Here is a 23,970-nt window from a genome sequence, read left to right on the forward strand (position 1 = left end):
GCAGAAAACATGAACAGACATTTCTCCAAAGATATACAGATGGCCAACAACAAGTGAAAAAGTGCTCAACATCACTAATCATCAAAGAAATGCAAATCAACACCATGATGAGCTATCACCTCACACCTGTCAGAATGGCTAAAACCCAAAACACAAGAAACAACAAGTGTTGGCAAGGATGTGAAGAAAAAGGAAACTGTGTGCACTGTAGGTGGGGATACAAACTAATACAGCCACTGTGGAAAACAGTATGGGGAGGTTCCTCAAAAACAGAATTCTCAAAAATAAAATTCTCAAAAATAGAATTACCATATGATCTAGTACTTCCACTACTGGGTATTTACCCAAAGAATGTGAAAACATGAATTCAAAAAGATATATGCACCTCTATGTTTATAGCATTATTTATAATATTTACAATAACCAATTACATTATTTACAATAACCAAATTACAAAAGCAGTCCAAGTGTCCATCATTAGATGAATGGATAAAGAAGATGTGGTTATACACACACACACACACACACACACACACACACACACACACAATGGAATAAACTCATCCATAGAAAGGAATGAAATCTTACCATTGGCAACAACATGGATGGATCTAAGGGGTAGAATGCTAAGTGAAATAAGTCAGTCAGAGAAATATAAATAGCATATGATTTAACTCATAGGTGGAATTTAAGAAATAAAACAAATGAGCAAAGAAAAAAAGAGACAGACCCAAAACAGGCCCTTAACAATAGGGAACAAACAGATGGGTACCAGAGGGTAGGGGTGTGGGGGAATGGTTGAAATAGGTGAAGGGGATAAAGAGTACATTTATCATGATGAGCACTGAGTAATGTATAGACTTGTTGAATCACTATACTGTACACCTGAAACTAACAAAACACAGTATGTTAATTACCCTGGAATTTAAATTTTTAAAAAGCAGAATTGGTACATACATCCCAAAAGAAAAAATTAGAAGGCTACTATTGTGCTCTACATTTTCAATTAGTTTTTTACTAATAATACATACCTTTGAAAAATTATCTAAGATTATACTTTTAGGCCATGCCAGTATGGTAGATGGACTGCATTAGTAGCCCCAATTTTTCATGCCTTTCTGTGCCCATGTCCTTTGGCCGTGCTCTCCTGCACTTACTCTGGACTTAGCAATGTCATTCGCTTTAGCCAATAGAATAGCAGCAAACTTCACACAAGCAGAGGCATATTTTTCTCCTTCTCCTGGATCTCTGCCACTGCCATGAGAAAAAGTGCAGGGTGGCTCTGATGGACAGGGAAACTCACGGAAAGTCATCATCTCCTCCATCCCACCAGCTGACAACTGACGCATAAGCATGCATCTGAGACTGGCCAAGCCTTTCTCACACTGGTGGACCCACCCAAACAGCCCATCAACTTCATGGGAAATGGTAAATGAATGTTATGTTGAGTCATTGAGTTTTAGCATGGTCTGTTATTTAGTGATAGCTAGCTGATATAGCCAAGCCTTGGGAATATGAGGATTAAGAAAAGATAATGCTGATCTTGAAGGGGGAGGTCAGAATAGTGGTTTCTTCAATGCGAAGGGGAATCATCTATAGAACTAGTTCTCAAAGCATGCACCAAGCACTCCTTTGTGCACCAACGTGTCTCCAAGAGTCTTTCAGAGAGACTCTGAAGTCTTCTTGTCTCAAGTATGTCTCTGTGGGAAGCCAGATTTTCTTCATATACTTCAATGAAAATCACATCTCACAACAGACTGAAGAAAGATACCAGAATTCAGATGACCTCTATGAAACCAGACATTAAAGAGATTTGTGACAATGTAAAACAATACCACACTTCTCACAAGTTTTTAGAAAATAGTTATTTTTAATAAAAATGTGCTAACTTAATACACTAGTCGATGTTAATATAATGGATTTATCATTGTTATTTTTACTGAATTGATCAACATTTAGTAATTTCTGTTTTAAGTTTCTAACATAGCAATACAGAAAGAATTCACCTATGCAAAACTCTCTCAGTTTCTTAACAATTTAAGAGTGTGAATGGGTCCTAAGACCAAGATTTTGAGAACTTCTGGTCTATAACTATGAGCTAGGTCATGGGTGTGTGGGTGTTTACCTAAGTAAACACTTATCAAGTTATACACTTAAACTTTGTGTACTTTGCTGCATGTATGTATCTTAATGAAAACCACGCTTTAAAAAAATACCTAGGACAGTAGATATAAGTTAATGGTATACAGCAAATTGGGAAAAATTAAAATATAACTTAGTATAAAAAATCGCATATATATATATTCAGAATATCAGAAGGAATTGTGCCAAAGTAACAAAGCTTACCTCTGAAGCCTATTGCTAAGAGGGAACCAGCTAGGGTTAGGGTTAGGGTTAGGGTTAGGGTTAGGGTTAGGGTTAGGGTTAGGGTTAGCTAAGTGGCAGCATTATCTAGGAGAGTTTTGAGTGTAAATTTCAAACAGGCCTTTCTCCACACCTCTCACAAAAGGAAAAGAAAGTCTGTTCTGAATGAGAGGAGACAGAGAGTTTGATGCAGAAGATCCCCTCTTCTTCCTCCCTTCCAGCTTTGTCCAAGCCAACTCTCCAAGTTAGCAACAGAAAATTATTTGAACAAACACAAGCGTCAATAAGAGAAAAACTCTGACAAGGATCAGAAAAGACACACCTAGGGAAAAGAGTAAAAAGATCCACCTAGAGGCAGCTGTCGGACTGAAAAGAGACAGAAAGATAAATAAATTGGACATGAATAGTCCCAAGCAATTTTATAATAAAGTTGAATAATAGTGTCAAGCAAAGTGGAAATGGGTGAAACTGCAGTCAACTAAGAGATGCAGAATTTTCTGCTTGTAGAGGTCAGTGTGACAAAGACCAGCGTAATGTGGGATCACAATGACTAGGGTTTAAATTCTAACTCCAGTATTTACCCAACTGCGGACTTCAAGCACGCTACTTAACCTCACTGAATTTACGCCTCCATCTATAGAAAGGGCATAACATCACCTACCTCATAGGGCTGCTGTCAGAATTAAATGAGATTTTATTTTATTTTTGTTTTTATTATTTATTTTTGAGACAGAGAGAGAGAGAGAGAGAGAGACAGAAAGTGAGCAGGGTGGAGGTGAGGGGAGCATAGAGAGAGGGAGACACAAAATCTGAAACAGGCTCCAGGCTCTGAGCTGTCAGCACAGAGCCCAATGTGGGGCTTGAACCCACGAACCATGAGATCATGACCTGAGCGGAAGTCAGACACTCACCTGACTGAACCACCCAGGCACCCCTTAAATGAGATTTTAAGTGCAAAGAACATCCAGTTCTGGACATATCATGAGTGTTCAATGAGTGATATTCTTTTAAGTGTGGATTGCTTTTTTGACTGCAAATTTTACTTGTCAGGAATGCATAATATCTATAACCCCTTTTAGAAATGTTTAAATCCTATCACTTCATTATGTTTGCATGGTATATGAAGACATAATTTTTAAATTCTGAAAAAAATGTACTAGGCTGATATACTATTAATGATTTACTAACAAAGTTTATTTCAGTATGATGTTTAATAATATACATTAGATATGTTCAGAAAGGTAATTGCATTTTTTTTCAATATACCAAACTTTAAAGGAAGATACCCTATTTTATTTACCTATTCATCAGTTGACAGGCATTTGAGTTGCTTCCAGTTTGAGACGATTATGAATGATGCTACTATGGACATTCAGGTACACTTTTTGTGTGGACATATGGTTGCATTTCTCTTGGGTACATACATGGGGTTAGAATAGCTGAGTCATATGGCAACTCTGTGTTTAACCCTTGTGAACTGGCAGACTGTTTCTCAAAGTGGCTGTATCATTTTACATTCCAACCAGCAATGCATTAGGGCCCTGATTTCTTTGGGGACACTTGTTATTACCTGTATTTAAAAATTTTTATTTAAATTTTAGTTAACATGCAGTACAATATTGGTTTCAGGAGAATTCAGAGCTTCATCACTTGCATACAACACCCAGTGCTCATCACAAGAGGCACAATTCCATGATGTGGAATATATATATATTCATTCCACATCTTTATCCATTCATCAGTCAATGGACATTTGGGCTCTTTCCATAATTTGGCTATTGTTGTTAATTCTGCTATAAGTATCAGGGTGAATTAACAACACAGGAAACAAGAGGTGTTGGCGAGGATGTGGAGAACAGGGAACCCTCTTTTTGATCATAGCCATTCTAGCACGCATGGGATTTTGATTTGCATTTCCCTGATGGTTAATATTGATTATCTTTTCATGGGCTTATTTACCACTTGTATACCTTCTTGGCAGAAATATCTACTCAGAGACTTTGCCCATTTTTTAAAGTGGATGTTTTGCCTTTTTATCATTGAGTTATTAGAATTTGCATACGTTTGAAATACTAATCTCTTATCAGCTATAGGATTTACAAAACTATCCTCCCTTTCAGAGTTGTCTTTTAGCATTTTTGATGGGATCTTTGAAGCACCAAAGTAATTAATCCTGATGAAGTCCAATTTATTTCTTTTGTTGTTTGTGCTTTTTGTATCACATCAGAAGAAACCATTGCTTAATCCAAGGTCACTAAGATTTAGACCTCTTTTCTTCTAAGAGTTGTATAGTTGTAGTGCTTAAATTTAGGTTCTTGCTCCATTCTCAATTCATTTTTTTATGTTTATTTATTTTTGAGAGAGTGAGAGAGAGTGTGCACACAAGCAGGGGAGGAGCAGAGAGAGAGGTGGATAGGAAGTGGACCCTGTACTAAGAGCAGAGTCCAATGCTCTTGCAGGGCTCAAACCTGCAAACCGTTGAGATCATGACCTCAGCCAAAGTTGGGCACTTAATTGACTGAACCACCTAGGCGTCCCAAATTCATTTTTGTATGTGACGTGAAACGTGGGTCTAACTCCATTCTTTTCCATGTAGATATCCAGTTGTACCAGCACCATTTGTGGAAAAGACTATTCTTTCTTGGTTGAATTATCTTGGTACGCTTGTTGAATATCAGTTTGCCCTTAATGTGAAGGTAAACTCCCTTTTGAATCTCCCATCATGCCCAATGACATTGCTCAAAATATGGACGACCTCCACCTAGCCAAGCGGTCTCCTCTAATGTGCTCATTGGAAACTTTCAGCAGTGTTTGACAGAGTCAGTGAGGCATTACCTCATTCTTGAAGCTCTCTCCTTTGTGTTTCTGGCCTCACACTACACGGAGGCAAAAAATTCCCATGTTCTAGTCCCACACTCCCCAAGAAAACTCCTCCTCTTCTTCCTTCCATGCTGGGAAGGCTGATCTCAGGAATCTTCTGTCCATGAAGCCCCCATCCCACCACACCCTCCCTCATTCTTCCCTTCTAAGAATGGATACCTAACCTATGACCCAGACCACGTCTGTTAGACTTTTGTCTTTTACTCTTACATGCTTTACTTTCATTGCCTCATTTAGACAGGAAGTTCATGTTGTGTTAGTCTACTACTGGAACATAACAAATTGCCACAAATTTATTGCAAACCCACTTATTTTTTTCCTCAGTGTCCCTGAAGACACTGAGTAGAAACCATTGTTTCATTCTTTTTTTTATTATGAAATTTATTGTCAAATTGGTTTCCATACAATACCCAGTGCTCATCCCAACAGGTGCCCTCCTCTATGCCCATCACTCACTTTCCCCTCCCTCCCACCCCCCCCATCAGCCCTCAGTTTATTCTCAGTTTTTAAGAGTCTCTTATGGTTTGCCTCCCTCCCTCTCTAATTTTTTTCCTTCCCCTCCCCCATGGTCTTCTGTTAAGTTTCTCAGGATCCACATAAGAATGAAAACATATGGTATCTGTCTTTCTCTCCCTGATTTATTTCACTTAGCATAACACTCTCCAGTTCCATCCGCATTACTACAAAAGGCCATATTTCATCCTTTCTCATTGCCAAGTAGTATTCCATTGTATATATAAACCACAACTTCTTTATCCATTCATCAGTTGATGACATTTAGGCTCTTTCCATAATTTGGCTATTGTTAAAAGTGCTGCTAGAAACATTGGGGCACAAGTGCCCCTGTGCATCAGCACTCCTGTATCCCTTGGGTTAATTCCTAGCAGTGCTACTGCTGGGTCATAGGGTAGATCTATTTTTAAATTTTTTGAGGAACCTCCACACTGTTTTCCAGAGTTGCTGCACCAGTTTGCATTCCCACCAACAGTGCAAGAGGTGCAAACCCACTTATTACCCCACAGTTATGTAAGTCGGAAGTCTAGGCAGAGTGACTGTATTCTCTGCTCTGTGTCTAACCTGGCTGAAATCAAGGGTCATTTGGGCGATGTTCTCATCTGAGACTCAGGATACCCTTCCAAATTCAAGGGGTTGTTTTCAGAATTCAGTTCCTTGCAGTTACAGGACTGAGTTCCCCCTTCGTGGCTGCCTATTGTTCAGGGGGGGTTCTCAGCTCCTAGAAGCTGCCTATAGCTCCTTGCCACAGATGATCTATGGATCCTCTTTCAACATGGCAGCTTCCTTTTGCAAGGCCAGCAGCACAATCTCTCTGTTGTATCCCTCCTCTTCCAGGAAGGGCCCAGTCCCTGTTAGGGGCTCATTTGACTAGGTCAGATGAGCCTGGAATAGTCTCCATTTTGATGAACTCAAAGTCCATTGGTTTGGTACCTTAATTAGATCTGCAAAATTCTTTCAAGTTTGTAATGTAATATAACCTAATCAATGCAGTGAAATTCATCATATGCAGCCCTCTCCACACTCAAGAGGAAGAGATTACACAAAGTATATACACAAGGGGCAGGAATATTGGTTGCCAATCTTAGATTTCTGCCTAACCACCTTTAAACACACACACCCTCCTAGCACAGACCCCAAATGTTAAAGTTAAATCTTACTTGGTTATAGCATTTAGCAATCTGTCTCATTTAAACCCCATGTTACAGGCAAGTCGAGAACATTATCACCATTGTACAGATGGAGAAATTATTGAATCCAAGGTCACAAAACTATACGGTGGGAGATTAAAGAATAGAATCCATTTATCACTCAGCCTCCAAATTTCTCTTTGCTACAGAACCACCACCCTGTGAGAGATCATTCCATCTTATAACTATAAACCGCAATCACAATACCACCTGACATTTTATAATAATAACTGACAAAGCATTGCCACAGACACAATGTCATTTAATTGTCATGGCAACCTATTAGTGTGGGTTTTATCACTTCTTCTTTAAATGAGGAAACTATTGAGTCCCACAGCACAAAGTACAATAAAGAATAATAAGCTCCCTGTTTTTGGTGCTATTATAAATCAACTTATGCAGACCATCAAGCAAGGTACTATAGGAAAAATGCAAAAAGGATATCATTCCTGCCCTAAAAGGATTTATTTGTTGGTAATATATCAGGAATTGATAAATTCAACACATTCCTAACATTAATTAAATTTTAAAAATACCAATAAAAAAGAATTTCAGCAGCATAATAAAATCTAAACAGGACTTTGCTTTTGAAAGTCTAGCCTACAGATCAGCCAACTATGCCCCACTGGACAAATCCTGGCTACTACCTGCTTTGGTATGGCCCATGAGCTAAAAATAGTTTTTACATTCCTAAGGAATTAGAAAAAAGTTTAAAGAAAATCTGTTTTTGACTTGTAAAAATTATATGAAATTCAAATTTCAATGTCCATAAATAAAGTTGTATTGGAACACAGCCACACTCATCCATTTCTGTATGACCTATGTTTGTCATGTTACAACAGCAGGGCTAAATAGTTGTCACAGACTGCCCCACAAAGTCTGAAATATTTACTATCTTGCCCTTTACGGAGAAGGTTTGCTGGGCCCTTGTTTTAGCCCACTTAAGCTGAGGGGACAAGAGGTAAGGGGATGGAGGTGCTCCCAGCGTTGAGGAGTGGAGTGGCAAGAACCCACCTCTCCAGCTTTTGGAGAAGGGAAGCCATAACAGGCTGTTGGCGCCCTCAGACACACTGGCTTTCTGAAACCCAGGGCCTGGGCAGAAGCAGAACTTCAGATGGGCAGGCCACCCAGCTGCTTCCAAGCCTTTAGAAGGAAGGGAGCTGCCAAGAGATAAGACTGCCTTGGACTTGGAGCCCAGTCCATGCTGGCTGAAACAAGTAACATTGGTAGCAGTAGACTCTGGGTCTGAGGAGTGGCCACCTCCCCAATCCCCCAGTGCCTCACAGTGTCATTGTATCATTCTAAACAAGGGGAGGAAGACAATCAAGTGACGCTGGGTGTCTATGTGTTCTGCAAACTAGACCCTCAAACAAGAATTCAGGTACAAGTATTTTTGGGGAGGTGACCCCAGGAAACATAGTGAGGCATTGGGGTAGGGGTGTTGATCAATAATGGCATAATTCTGGGGGCTGTTAATGCTACAGAAAACTGGGACTCAATTCTGGGGGACTTTGTGAAGAAAATTAGCACTCACCTCAGAATTGTCCCACCAGGGGCGAAGACAAGGGGTATGTGGCCTCCAGTCTTCTCCTCTCACTGAAAGAGAGTTGTTCACAGGAGTAGTAACCTTAGAGCACTTCTGCCTTCCCCTTATGAGCTGAGCAAACTTCTGGGGCTGGAGAAAGCCCATGGGAAGAGGCTACAGGTGCTCAAGGCACGAGGCATTAACAAGCTTCTCCATGCTGCGGGAAAACCACACGTGTAGGAGAGCAGCACCAGGAGTGTCTGCCACACTGGGCTGGTCCTCAGCCTTGAAGAGTTAGTGGGATTAGTGGAGGGGATCCAAACTAGATTTATTTTGATTAGAAAAGAAATAAAGGTACTTCCAGTGGCCAGAGTGTGTTGCATGTCTGTGTCTGTGTCTTAACTTCCCTATTAGAGAACAAACTCCTCAATGCCATGCAAAAAGATGAGTCTTGACTTCTGCTTAATAGATTAGTCAATCAGGAAAAAGCATAAAGAAGGTTTTGCTCCCTCTTTTCTCATTCACTGCCTATTACTGAGACATGTAAACAACAAAAGCCATGAATATTCCTTAATAAGTTATTCTTGAATGATCAAAATTGATCACCAAAACCAATGAGAGCTATTCAACTTTGAATCATGATTCCCCATCATGAATCTTTTTTAAAAATTTTAACTGTTTATTTATGTTTGAGAGAGAGAGAGAGAGTCAGATGAGTGGGGCAGGGGCAGAGAGAGAGGGAGACACAGACTCTAAAGCAGGTTCCAGGCTTCAAACTGTTAGCACAGAGCCTGATGCGGGGCTCAAACTCATGATCCGTGAGGTCATGACCTGAGCCAAAGTTGGATGCTTTACCAGCTGAGACACCCAGGCGCCCCTCCATCACAAATTTAACTCAGGATCCCCTCCATATCAATATTTCAACAAATATGGCAGGTACACAGATGCTATAGTATGCACTATATTTGAATAACAAAACAGCTAGAGATATGACTAGATCATGGGGTTTAAGGGAAGGGTTATTTGGTTTTGTTTTATAATAAAAAAAAAGACAAAGGATGGTATTATTTCCAACTGAAATAAAATCCAGCCAGCCTTACAGATTTTGAAGGGTTTATAATGGAAGAAATAGCCCAGAAGTGGGTCATGAACAATCTTGTCCATTAATCATCCCAGGCCCACTGCGTGTGCATGCCAGTTGCCAAGAAAGTCGTGAAACTATGTCTCAAGGACAATGTGCTTTGTAAAATTCACTTCCCAATGTGGAAGTCTAATATTTGGGTTCACCAATATTTTGCACACATGTATGAGAAAGCGAACTCTAAACTAAGGGGCAGGGCAAAGCAACACAGCCCTACCTTGAAATAGCAAGAAAGATCCTTAGTCATCAGTGTCATTAGTTCACATGTTCAGTAGTTCCTCCTTGTTGATCCTCACTTAGAGCCATCATTGGATAAATAACAGGCCTTTCAAACTTACCTTACTCAAAACAGAATTCCTAATTGTTGGGTTTGTTGTTGTTGTTGTTGTTGTTGTTGTTGTTTTACCTGCTCTTCCATGTTTTAGTTATTAATGGTATTACTGTCTTCCCAACCTCAGGTCAAAAATCTAAGAACAATTTTTCTTACTCTCTTTCTGTTGTCCCTTGGTCTAATCAATAAATAAGTATTCTTGGCTCTTCCTCTAAAATATTTGTGGGATGGAACCATTTCTCAGCCCTACTGGTTTAATTGCCCTGGTCATAGCCACCATCACCTGCCAGCTCTCACTTTGACAACTGTAGCAGCTTCCTGGCTTCATTTCTGTCCACTCTTGAGCCCCTACAACCCTTTCTCCACGCAATAGCAGAGTAACCTTCTTAGAGTATAAATCAGATCATGTAACTGATCTATTTAAAGTCCTCTAATGCTTCCCTCTGCACTAAAAATAAAAGCCAAACACCTTTCTTGAGAATATAAACCTTTGCATGATCTGACCCCTGCTATTTCAGTTATCTATTGTTGCATAACAAACCATCCTAAAACTTAGTGCTTGAAGCAGTAACAGTTTATTATATTTCATGATGTTCAACAAAAGAACAGCTGGTCCATTCTCTGCTCCATTTGGTATAGGCTAGGATCATCTGTATGGCTGTGTTTGGTTGGGAACCCATCTGGGACTGAAATGTCCAACACAGATTTCATGCCTGGTGCCTCAGCCAGGATGGCTGGCTTGGCCTCTCCCTCTCCACAGGGTCTCTCAGTATTAGTGAGCAAGTTCGAGTGTCTTTTTCTGGCAGCTGAATCTCAAGAGGGCAGAAAAGGAAGCTACCAGTATTCTTAAAGCCCAAGCCAAAACACATAACATCAATTCTACTGCATTCTATTGGTCAAAGCAAGTCACAAGGTCAGCCCAGACTCAAGGGGTGGGGGACGGTGAAGATAGATATGCCTCTTGATTAGAGGAGTGACATAAATGTTCAAGAATGGGAGGAATATTTGGCAACTGTCATTAGAAATAATCTTCCACATCTACCTGTCTCTCCAATCTAATTTCATACCACTTTCTCCAAGCCCCACTGGGCATCTATCCCTTGTTAATAGATGCTGAGATAGAGATTGCTGGCATTTCTCTCAATATCCTTCTGTCCATCTTCTTTAGGAATAGAACTTCTGAGTTTCCATTAGATTCATGTCTCCCCAGAATAAATACCACACTTCCCAGGCTCCCTTAAAGCAAGGTATGACCATGTGATTACATTCTAGGCAATGGAATGTCCAAGGAAGTATACAGAGGAAGTTTTAGTAAACCTTCCTTAAAAGATTATCAGTTGTCTCTCTTTTGACCCATTTCTTCCTGTACCTTTTGCTCCTTCATGGTGGCCCGACCATTAGGAGGTCTGAGAATGAAATCCTTTCTAGGTTGGAGAAAACTGAGTCTCTGAGACCACAGAATAGCCTACCAGCCCTAGAGCTATGATCCCTGGATTTTTCTTTGACAGAAATACACTGCTATCAGAGTGCTCAGTCCATTAAGTGTCGGACTCTTAAATCTCAGCTCAGAGCTCAGGTCTTGATCTTAGGGTTTAATCCCCACATTGGGCTCCATACTGAGCATGAAGACTACTTAATTAAAAAGAAAAGAAATACACTGCTATCTTGTCTAAGCCACAGTTATTTGGGGTTTTCCATCTTTTACAGCCAAACTTCATCATTAGTGATGAGCATTTCTAACAGAGGGATCAGTAAGAGCAAAGGGCCTGAGGGAGGAGAATGTCCAGAACGTGAACAGAATGAGGAGGTTGAGAGATTGTAGAAGAGGCAATAGTGGCCACGTCATATAGAGCCGTATAGACTTGGTTTTTTCATCTGAATGAAACAGGAAGCCGCTTCAGAGTTTTGAAAAGAGAGTGACATGGTCTTACCTACACCGTGGAGTCATTCTTGAGTCCATGTAAAGAAAAGCTATGAGAGGAGCAAGACACAAACAGAGGGTTAACTAGGTTTTTATCCAGGTAAGTGGTGATGGTGGCAGAGACCAGGGAGATAGCAATAAAGATGGTGAGAAGTGGTCAGATCATGGATCTAGTTTGAAAGGAGAGATGGCAGGATTTGCTGATGAATTGAATGTGGTATCTGAATAACTGGAGTTGCTGCTAACTGTAGTGAGGAAAGTTGGGAGGTAGCGGGGATTTAGGAAGTGGGGGCAGGTGGAAATTAGAAGTTTGGTTTGAGACACTGTATTAGTCTGGGTTCTCCAAAGAAAGAGAACAAGTAGAGCGTGTGTGTGTGTGTGTGTGTGTGTGTGTGTTTTGAAGGTAGTCTGGAGGCAGAACCCCTGCTTCCTCAGGGGATTTCAGGCTTTTCTCTTATGGCCTTCAAGTGATTGAATGAAGCCCAGTCACATTATGAGAATAATCTGCTTTGTTTCGAGTCTAGTGATTTAAATGTTGATCACATGTTTAAAACATACCTTTACTACAACCTCTAATCTGGCGTTTGACCAAACATCTGGACAGCACAGCCTAGCCAAGTTGACATATAAAATTAACTATCATGAACATGTTACGTTGGAAATGCCTTTGTATATCCCAGTGGAGATGCTGAGTAGGCATTTGATTTACTTGAGGTGAACATTTGGGTCCATCGCTATACACATTTCGTTTAAAGAAACAAGATGGAATGATATAACTAAGTGTAGGAAGAGAAGAGAATAGATTTGAGGACTGAGCGTTCCAATATTAACAGTTAGGACAGATGAGGAGTAACCACCAGAGGAAATTGTGAAGAAGCCAGAGATGCGCTGGACTCACCAGGACAGGGCAGTGCTCTGGAGGCCAAGGCAAAAATGCTTCGAGGATGAGGAAATGATCACTGTGTCAAATTTTGCTGATAGGTCAGGTAAAACCCAAGAATTTGTGATTGGATTTGGCAACTTGGAAATCGTGAACAACCTCATACATCAGTTAGGATTCAACCAGAAAAGAGGAAATAGTAGAAGATACACATTAAGAGACTTCTTGCAAAGAATTGGCTTATGCAATTGTGAGGGTTGTCTAGGCAAGTTTGAACTCCATCGGGCAGGTCATCAGGAAAGATAGTCTGGAAATCTCAGGCATGGGATAAAGCTTGTGTTCACAGGCAAAGTTTTTTTTTTTTTCCTTCGGAGAAGACTTGAGTCCTTCACCTGATTAGATGAGGCCCACCAGATTACCTCAACTATCTCCCTGACTTAAAATCAACTGATTATGATCATGGGCTTTAATCACATCTACAAAATATCTTCACAGCAACACCTAGATTGCTATTGGATTGAATAATCTAGCCTAACTTAGCTGACACATCAAAAGACCATCACACCTCAACAAGACCAGCCTCAGTGGATTATGGGAATAAGCCCAGCTGAAGCAGGTTCAAGAGAATGGTAAGAGTGAATGTGGAGATGGTGTCGGCAATTATTTCAAAGAGCTGTGCTATGAAGAGAAGCATAAAAATGGAGCATGGACTGGAATAAAATTGGAATGTGGGTTAAGTGGTTGAGGGAAGACATGGCAAGACCATTGGTAGACAGGAGCTTGAGGAACTAGAGGCTTTGCTGTTAGAAAGTCATTTCAATGGACACCAAAACCACCAAGAAGATGTAGGAATGACAGAGGGTGATAGTGAGTCAATAGCTAACATATCCAGGGAATGAGAACATGCCCCAGGTTTGGGTCAGGGGGTGACAGTGCATGGTGGTACGAGAAAAAGTACTGGAGTTACAATCTGATGACATCAAATTCAAAGCTGGGGGAATAAGGAAGTTAGAAAAAAAGAAGAGAAGCATCTGGGAAGACAGCAAGGAGGAGTAAAGAAGACACACATCCATATTCAAACACAGCATGGGGAGTTTGGGGGTACAGCCCTCTCTTGAGAGGGATGCACAGAGAGTGGTGTCCTCATATGAGATCCCCATCTGAGCTAAAGCAAGCAGGTGAGGGGAATTTTCAGAGAAATTAAGGATTTATGGGAAATGCTGATAGTGAGTTTCAGAATATGGGGGTGGAGAGGGAAAATGACATCAGTAAGGGGGTTTTCAGAGCCATATTAGAAGCAGCTGGGGTGGGGGGCTAGTGCCCTGGGGTGTCTGACCTTGAGAATAGTCTTAGTGGTTTCCAGGAAGATGGTGATCATGAGGCTGTGAGTGTTGAGGAGTATGTAAGGACGAGGGAGTCTGGCCAAGAGCCCAAGTTCTGGGGCCCTGTTTTCACTCTTACTGATGGGGATATCAAAGCTGGAAGCAGGGGAGTTGTATCCCAGCACTTTATCTCCCTGGGTCTTGGGTTCCTCATTGGAACAATAATTTGGTTGCAGAAATTCTCTGCAGCAACTTCCAGCTAACCTGTGATTTTTTTTTTTTTTTTTGAGAGTAGAAAGAAGGGGAGGAGGCAGAGAGAGGGTGAAAGAGAATCTCTTGAACCAATGTGAGAAATCAAGAGTCGGATCAACAGTTGGATGCTTAGCCAACTGAGCCATCCAGGCACCCCAACCTGTGATTCTTTAAAATTGTTCTGTATCTCGTGTTTGGTGTAAACATTCGATTCCCAAAATGTTCACTTTTCACAACTTTTAGTCGCAAAATCACTTTTAATGCCTTCTGGGCCTGTCCCATGACAACATTGAAAGAGAACAAATACACTACATGTCATTTGTACCAGGCTCCTCTAAAGGACAAGAGGGCAAACTAATCCACAAAAAAGCTGTTGACTTTCCCCTGAACTTATGAAACTATATAAGAGTTCCTGCACACACTTTCACTGACATCTCAGAAAGCTGTATTCAGAAATAAAAGAGCCCCTTACTTTCCTCCACCCCTCAATCATTTCCACACCACAGGTCAGCTTATGGCAGCCTCCAAGCCATGGTACCCAAGTTGAAATGACTGATCCCTTCTCTAACCTTCCAGCCCCACCCCCTACTCCATCAGTTCTTAAAATGGGGTCCCTGTACCTGCAGCATCAGCATAACCTAGGAATCTAGTAAACATGCAAATTCTCTTGCTGCACCACACACCTACTGAATCAGAATCTCTGGGGGTGGGACCCAACAATCTGTGTGTTAACAAGCCCTGCAGGTGATTCTGATGCATGCTCAAGTTTAGGAACCGCAGCTTTAGACACAACACACAGTTTGGTCATATGGAATACCCCCTGGTTCTCCTAACTTTTGTACTCCTTTATATCCTGGGCCTTGACCCTATTCCTTCTGCTTGGGAAATCCTCCCCTATAGTATGTGCCTCTTATACCCTTCTAGACTAGCTTGACCATCACCTCCCCTGGGAAGCCTCCCCACTGCCAGGCTAACGGAGACACATTTCTCTCAGCTTCCAAAGAAAATTTCCTGCCATCTTCCACTTAAGCATTTATTATATTGTTTCCTATTTTCTTTTTCTTTTTCTTTTTCTTTTTAATGTTTATCTGTTTTTGAGAGAGACAGACAGACAGACAGACAGATGGTGAGCAGGGGAGGGGCAGAGAGAGGCAGAGACACAGGATCTGAAGCAGGCTCCAGGCTCTGAGCTGTCAGCACAGCTCAAACTCTCGAGATCATGACCTGAGCCATGAACTGAGCCAAAGTCGGACGCCTAACCAACTGAGCCACCCAAGTGCCTCTTAACTATTTTCTTGATCTCTGGTCTCACTTCTAAAGAAACAGGCTTTATCTTTCCACATTCAACAAAGTTTTAAATGATTATTATGTTTTAGTGAGTATTTAAGGCATTAAGAAATTAGAAGTTTAAAAAAAAAAGATCAAAACACTTGTTCTACTGAAAGTGGCCAGACAATAATGCAAATGGCTGTACTTCATAGTACTGTATTTTATTGATTTAAAACCACATGTTTGTCCCTCACTTTTAGGATCTGAAGTCAAAATAAGTCTTAATTGATGGCATACCATGGCTTAATTGGCATGTTTTCTTAGTGGTGCATAAAATAATAGTGTGTTTCTACAATAACATGACAACCTTAGACTCGATGAAATACAGAAAGGTTAAAAAAAAAGTGATATGTTATATGGGGAAAAATTAAGCTACAAAGTAGGATGAGGGGTATAGCTGTCAGGAGAGACAGGGTGTCTTTGGAAACAGGATGTCCGGGGAAGCCCTTTCTGAGACGGGGACATTTGAAGACAGATGTGAGGGAGGTGAGTGACAGATTCATGGACAAATGGAGGGGGTGACCAGAGAATTCCAGGTTGAAGGAATAGTAGGGGAAAAGTCTAAAGACAGGAAAATGCCTAGTGTCTTGGTCTGTTTAGAATAGAGCTTAGAACAGTCTGATAAATACCCACAAATGTTTGTTTGTATAATGGACATCAACCATTGGTAATGTACAGATACTTGCAGAATATGATGATTTCCAAGTATTTTACTTCCATGTACCTGTGGGCAGTGTGACTCTGGGAAATAACAAAGCCTTGACAGAACTGTGTAAATCAGAAAACCTTACTTTGCATCCGTGGGGTTCCAGACCTTATTGTAGGTGTTGAAAATACAGAGATGTATTAAATGTGATCCTTGCCCTCAAGGAATTCTTGTCTAGCAGAGAAAATAGAAAAATAACCACAATATAATGCTATTCAGCTATAGTCAGAGGTGTGTGAAATGTATTATTATAGCCACTTAACAAGGAACAATACCTGTGTTCATCCATACTCCTGTGAAGGTCTATTTCAAAGGGAAAGTGAAGAGCAGCCTTTTGGACCACATCAGATCCTGATCTCTTATCAAGCCTCCTAGTGTCAAGGCACAATAGATTGCAACTCATACACAGAACATTCTTAAGAAAAAGGACTCCCAAAATGGACTGCTACCTTAAAAGTTACATTCCTGCTAATGTTGTTTAGAAAATAATAATGCATCAAAGGGCTTAAATGATAGAGTAAGCTGTCCGACAAATGCAAATTGCCACTCTAGCCCAGCTTGTGATACCTACAATCTTCTAAAATGAATCCCTCCTTATCTTTTAAAAGGTAGAATAGATAGGCTGAATCACAGCTGGCTTTTAAGTAGGGCAGAGTTAAGGAATCAAGTCCCATGGGCTGGTTTCTCTCGCTCACTTTCTCAGTTCTGATCTTCCCTATGTTACTAGAAAGTTTGTTTCTTCATGACAGAAGTTCAAATTGTCACCTTTAGCAGCTCCAGACCTTATATTCTCTTAACTAAGTCCAGAGGAGAACAAGAATACCTTTCCCAAGAAGACCTGGGAAATACCTCATCCTCCTTTGTAAAGTCAGATATTGATCCCTAAATCAGAAATCAATAGCAGATTCAAGAGTGCCAGGATTGGGGCGTCTGGGTGGCTCAGTCGGTTAAGCATCCGACTTCAGCTCAGGTCATGATCTCGCAGTCCATGAGTTCGAGCCCTGCCGTCAGGCTCTGTGCTGACCGCTCAGAGCCTGGAGCCTGTTTCAGATGCTGTCTCTCTCTCTCTCTCTGACCCTCCCCTGTTCATGCTCTGTCTCTCTCTGTCTCAAAAATAAATAAATGTAAAAAAAAAAAAAAAAGAGTGCCAGGATCCCATGGGCTGAGTTAGAGATAGGGTTTCCTTCTAGCAAAGTAGGATATAGTTAAAGAACATGGATGCCGGAGCTTGGGGAAGCAAAACAAGAGATGTCCCCTAAACATCCTTTCAGAACATGAACATGATTGATCATCACACCAGTAATATCATGGCCTGGAAGAATGAAATTCATGTCCATCTCTTTCCAGTTGAAAGAATTCTCTAGACATGCCTGTCTCCTAGAGAAGCCACCAGACTTGTGTGACTGTTGAGTACTTGAAATGTGGCTATTCCAGATTAGAAATACCAGATTTAAAACATTTAATACAAAAATACAAAGTACATTTACATTTAATACAAAATATAAAATAGCTCATCAGGGGGCGTCTGAGTGGCTCAGTAGGTTAAGTGTCCAGCTTCGGCTCAGGTCTGATCTCACCATTTGTGAGTTCGAGACCCACTTAGGGCTCTGTGGTGGCACTTTGGAGCCTGGAGCCTGCTTCAGATTCTGTTTCTCCCTCTTTCTCTGACCCTCCCCACTAGCACTCTGTGTGTGTCTCTCTCTCAAAAATAAACATTTAAAAAGTTACAAAAAAAAAAAAAACAAAATAAAATGGCTCATCAGTGTTTGTTATTAGTTCAATGGTGAAATGTTAATTCTGGATATATTCCATTAAATAAAATCTATTCTCAAAATTGATTCTACCCTTTTCTTTTCTACTTTTTAAAACGTGGCTATGAGACTCATAGAAACAGAGAGTAGAATGGTGATTCATTACCAGTGAGTAGGAATAGAAGAGATATTGTTTAAGGGTACAAACTTTCAACTAGTCAATATATAAGTCCTGGAGATCCAGACCACACATATAGACAACAATATTGTATCATCATGAAACTTGCTAAGGGACTAGATCTTCATTATTCCCACCACATAAAAAGAAACGATAATTATATGGCGTGACAGAAATGCTAACTATTGCTACAACCGCAGTCATATTACGATATATAAATGTATCACATTAACATATCTACCCCTTGAATTTATACAAGGTTATATGTCAAATATATTTCAATAGAAAATAAATACATAACAATTTAAGAATGAAATGTGGCTCCCAGAACGTTTCAAGTTAGAATTGTAGTTTGCATTATATTTCTATGGACCGTGCTGCTGTAAGATTTCCACCAGGCTTGGAGCAGACCGTTCATTTGGCACTGTGATTCACAGAGTGTGGTTCCCTCTGACCAGAAGCATCAGCATTACTTGGGGGCTTGTTAGATACATAATTACTCAGCCCCTTCCCAGACTCACAGAATCAGCAACTCTGGGTGGAGCCCAGCCATCTGTTCCTAACAAGCCCTCCAGGTATTTTTCTTCAGCAGCTTCCCTGGTGAGCCACACAGCTAAAAGCATACTTTACTAGCACTTCTGGAAGTGGCAAAATCAACTTTGCAGAAAATCAGGTTGAGTAAGTTGCTAAGCGATTTAAAATGTTAGTTTTCATGTTTAAAATGTTGAGAAATAGACGTGAATATTGAAGCCAAAGCAAGACTTTGAGCCCTGGAAGAAAGCCCCTTGGGGTGGGGGAGGGGAGAGGTAAATAAGTAGCCTGTGATTTGGGCTTAAAATGAGAGATTGAGCTATTTGGCATTATAAACTAAGATTTATTGAAATTGATTCTAAATGTTTGGTTCTAAACCCGAACCCCGCTCTTTGTGGTAGAGCATTATTATCAACTCCATTTTACAGGTAAGGAAACGGAGGCACCGCAAGGCTCATTAGCCGGCTCAAGGCCACATCTGCTGGCGCCAGAGTGAATCTGGCTATAGAGCCCAGGGGTCTGAAGCATTGTACTCACAGTATTGTGTAGGCTCCAGGGCATATCTCAGCTGATCTGCAAAGGGAGTTAATTCTCTACTAGTTCTTCCTGGCTATTAGAATCATTTGGGGACACTTAAAACTGCATTCCTGCCAGGCTCCACTAACTAGCGATTTTCATTTCCTTGGGGTGGAGTGGTTTCAGGGGTTGCTGCAGAGCTGCCCTGGGACCTCAGAAACACCTCTCACTGGACAGATGATGAAGATGAAGCGGGAGACACACTGTGTGGAGTCAGCAGGAGTCAACTCGGGCTCTGGAAATTAGGCCAGGGCTTCTCCAGCTGCAGAGGTGTACAAGTCCCCTAGGTAACCTTTTCACACGCAGGTTCTGCTGCAGTGCGGCGGGTGAGGCCGGAGCTTGTGCAGCAGCCAGGTGGGGGAGATGCTAAGGGTCCACAGACCACACTTTAGTATTGGGGCAGTGCACTAGCTGGATGCCCTGACCCTTGTGGCAGGCTCCTGGCCAGAGGGGCCTTCAGAGTGGTCCACTGGCCAGCAGAAGGGGAGTAGGGCAGGTTACCGAACCCAAATGCACGCCCAGAACGGGGATTCCTCATGGCAGGCCTGAGGCCCTGGGATGAACACCTGGAGCACAGCCGGGAGTTCCTGCTCCTGAGACCTGGGGGAAATTCTGGCAAGCTGAAAGGAAAACACCCCACAGTTACGGCCCTGAAGCAGGAACCCCAGTGATGCCACCCATCTCCCCTTCAGTTGTCCTCACCTCGCCTAAGCTCAGCCTCGCGTTCTCCCCTCGCTCCTTGCTTCCTCACGCGCCTGGCCTGTCTGAACCTTGGAAGAGGTGCGCGGACAGGGACGCCGACTTTGTCTCTCCCCGAGGCTCCTGTCTTTCTAGGTCTCCCTGGAGGGTAGGACAGCCGGGATGCAAGCTGCTCGGTGTGCATTTTCCCTTCTACAACACCCCTCGCCGCTACCCTGACTCTCCACCCCTGCCCCTCTGTCTCTCTCCAAAATTCCCAGTCCGAGGCCAGAATTGGACTTTAGATGGACCCGGAATGAAAGCTTTCCCTCACCCCCTGCGGCTTTCACACCCTCCCCCCACAGGGTCCTTCCTGAGTCCTGCCCTCCTGCAGTCACCCGCAGGAAAGGATGCCGACAGCGCGGTGCAGGCGGACGCGGACGCCCAAGGAAGGAGGCGGGGCCCGGAGCCCCGGAGAGCCGCCACCGCACTCACAGTCACGCTGTCCCCGGAGACCTGGGACGCGGCGCCTGTGCCCAAAACAGAAAAAGGAGGAAGGGATAACTTCGTGTTGGGGACGGAGACAGAGGGGGCGGGGCGGGGGGGGATTCGAGGTTTTTCTCTAAGATCTGTTTGTCGCACCCTCATCCCCCAACCCAAAACCGGCGGCCAGAGCCTCCCACCCGGCCCACGCGGCCATCCGGCTGGGTCCCGACGCGGACGGCCCCCTCCCCCAGCCCCGCCACCCCAGGTTCCGGCCCATCAAGTCGGGAAATGAGACGATCCATCAGCCGGCCCTGCGTGCCGGGCCGGAGGCGTCCCCATCTGTGCGTTTCGCAAAGTCACCCGGGAGTAACGGCGCGGCGGCAGCCACCGAGGCTCCCGACCTCCGGGTGACAGAGGTTGGCGAACGTTGCTTTTGGTGGCTTTGGTGCTTTGGGCTCCAAGGCCCATTGGTTTGGCTTGGGATTCCCGAAGCTGTGGCCGAGGCCGTGGCTACAACCTCCATAGATCTGACTCTTTCTCTGACACTGAAAGAAAAAAAAAAAAAAAATGTCCCGGGATAATTAGAAACACAAAGAACGTCCCGGGGAGGACACAGATTTGGGCCTAGAGACAGCACCTGCGGGTTCCACCTGGGCTGCTGGGCGGGGGGATACCTCAGACCGCCAGACCTGGGGTGGCAGGGGCCTGGGGCATTTCACAGGCAGGGGAAAGCTGAGGCACCCGCAAATTTGCTTTTGAATTAAAAGATAACCATAGGTTCGCCATACAGAAATATCCGAAGGTTAATGTTATTTTTCGTGTTACTATAGGGGATTTAATGTTGTTTTTATTTTTAGGGGACTAAGAGGAGGGTATCCACGGTGCTCTTCTGGTGTGGGGCCTCCCAGAGTTCTTACCCAGCCCTGTCCACCCAAGAGGAGAGAGGTGTTGACAGGACGCCCTCTGGAGCCGCCAGAAAGCCGGTCCTGCGTCCTGCCGGCAGACTGGACCTGCACCCCAGGCGGGATCCGCGGAAGGGGCGCAGGAGTATCGTCTGGGCGCGAGATTTGCTGCTGAGAGGCTGCCCCCTCCCCATTGTCCCTGGGGACTCCCGTTAAGGCAGAAGAAGCCTGGGCTTTTTTTGCAGTTGCAGCCTGGGGTGGGGAATGCCCTCTGCTCCCCACCCCTTACCCAGATTGATTGATTGATTGATTGATTTAAAAAAAAATTTTTTTTAAGTCGAACCTAACCTCACAGCCCTGGCCATATGAGCCAGTCCACCTACTGACCTTCTCGTCCCGGTCCGGAACCTGCGGGTCCAGGGCGGCCGCCAGTCCGGCCCGCAGAAACCGCTTGCTCCCGGGTGCTCGCCCCGAGCTGTCTGCGCGCCACTTGGGCCTCGTGTGCTGTCTCAGCTTCGATCTCCTCTCAGCAGAATCCGTTCTCCGTCTGGGAAACCTCGCGCGGGTCCCAGAATTGTCCGAGGACCGAGCTGCGGCGTGATACCCCGTGCACCCCTGGCCCTGCAGCGCGCATCCTCACGACTTCTCTTCTGGAATCCAGACCGCTGGGGCACTTCGGGGCATTTTCCTCCGGTGCGGATACAGCGCTGGCGGTTTGGTCAGGAAGAAAAGAAAGGGATGCCTGTGTAAACAGGTCTCCTCTCTCCCCAAGTTCAGCATCCTACACCCCCCTCAGAGTCTCCCGACTTTTCTCGGGATGGAGGAAGGACCCGAGAGGCCCAAGGATCGGAGAGCGCCTGGGTCTCACAGCCCACCTACCTCGCTCCAACACCGGGTTTGGCAAGACTTCCTGTGCGGCGCAGGAGCTGCGAAGAAGGTCTCCGGAGAGGCAGGGACACGCTCTCTGCTAGGAACTTTCTTTCTCCTTTTTCTAGTCCTAACGACCCTCCACGCCCAGACACAAAAGACCCCGCAGGTTCGGTCGCTGTGGCCGAATTTGCTCAGCCCCAGCACCCTTGTAATTGATCCCCCTATCCCGGCTTTGGAGCCGGTGTGGACTTGATCTTTGCATCTGGACCGGGTTTTTCTATCCCATGTCTAGACCTGGAGCAGCTGCGCCAATGTGTCAGAAGTCCAACCCAGGTGCCAGGCTCCAGTGTCTTTCTCAGGTTGAGGTCCTTGCGAGCTCTGGGCGCAGGCAGCTAGACGCCCGCAGTGGCGCGCATCTCCCTTTGCTCAGGCAGAAGCTCCCAGGTCTGGAGTCTGCAGCCTGGGCGCCGAAGCTCCAAACCCGGAGCAACCGGGCTCTCCTGCATCGGTGCCACCCCAAGGTACTGACACAGGCCACAGGCCATGTGCCCTGACCAGCGCACACTTCTTCCATGCTGAGACAGTACGCTTTAATAATGGAATTCACAGCATGTTTTTCCCTGAAGGAATTGCTCAGATCACTTCTCAACTAAGGTCACTAAGAGACGCATTGTGTTTCGTCCTGGAGGGATTCCTTTAGGAAAGGCATTTTCGGAGCTACTGCCCTGAAATTGTCGCTCTTAATAACTAGCATATTGCTTTCTAGATTGCCATTCCAGCACCTTTGCAATACACCGAAGACTCCTTCCTCTTTCTCTTTCTTGGTTACTGGAGCATCTTTGCAGTGTTTTCACAAAAAAGTCACAGACATATCCCAAACCTACAACATCAGAACACCTGAGGGCATTCCAGAATTCCAGCTCTGTCCAGCAATGCTTCCTTCAAAGCACAACAGACTGGCCACCCCACTCTCACCCTCCCCTCCCAGAGGCAATTAATATAAATTGTCCTTAGTCCCAACACATCTTCAAGTGATAACTTCAAATAGGCAATTAAAAGAGTAGTTAACTGGGGGACCAGAGATGCTGGTAACATGATTTTAAGGAATTGCAGCATCTGAGAATTCAGGCAGCAAACTATTTTAAATGAGCTTGCCTAACCCTGAGACACATGGAGGTAGTTGTTTTTCTTGCAGAGAAACACTCCTTAAATAATTTTAAAACTTCTCCATTGACTCTTGTTTTTGTTTGTTTGTTTTTTGTTTTGTTTTGTTTTGCAGAGAAGTTCCCTGCTCCCACGTTAAGCTTTTCCTCTCTGCTAGGAAAGCAGAGAGGGCTGTACTCCAAGGCCTAAATCTTACGCATTGAAACTTAGTGGTAACTAACTTAAAACAAGTTTAAAAATGGTTAACTAATTACTGCCTCATTTGCTACTGAACTTTTCAGGAATGACTACCAAGCCTTACCATCTGCTTATTCAGGGTTTGCTTTATGGACTTTGTCTTCCCCTCCCCCCTCGCATTTTCTCCTCTGTGAAGGCATTTATTCTAAATGAACCCATAAAAGGACATTTCCTAAGGACTTAGCATAAACATACTTTGCCAATGAAAGAGCCATTATTCTGGTGCCTTGTCTCCTCCACTGG

The 23,970-nt window shown here is 43.5% G+C and overlaps 2 long non-coding RNA genes across 2 annotated transcripts; both read right to left on the reverse strand.

The window, feature by feature from the left end:
- Nucleotides 1-19,136: 19,136 nt before the first annotated feature.
- Nucleotides 19,137-20,649, reverse strand: LOC123384366. Its single transcript, XR_006595363.1, has 2 exons — nucleotides 20,093-20,649; nucleotides 19,137-20,010 (listed from the first exon to the last, which is right to left on the reverse strand). It is a non-coding gene; the product is annotated as an uncharacterized LOC123384366 (long non-coding RNA).
- Nucleotides 20,650-20,813: 164 nt separating this feature from the next.
- On the reverse strand, nucleotides 20,814-22,950 carry LOC111559787. Its single transcript, XR_002741041.2, has 3 exons — nucleotides 22,336-22,950; nucleotides 21,844-22,163; nucleotides 20,814-21,099 (listed from the first exon to the last, which is right to left on the reverse strand). It is a non-coding gene; the product is annotated as an uncharacterized LOC111559787 (long non-coding RNA).
- Nucleotides 22,951-23,970: the final 1,020 nt, after the last annotated feature.

The sequence above is a fragment of the Felis catus genome, chromosome A3 (genome assembly GCF_018350175.1).
Source record: "Felis catus isolate Fca126 chromosome A3, F.catus_Fca126_mat1.0, whole genome shotgun sequence".
NCBI classification, from domain to species: domain Eukaryota; kingdom Metazoa; phylum Chordata; class Mammalia; order Carnivora; family Felidae; genus Felis; species Felis catus.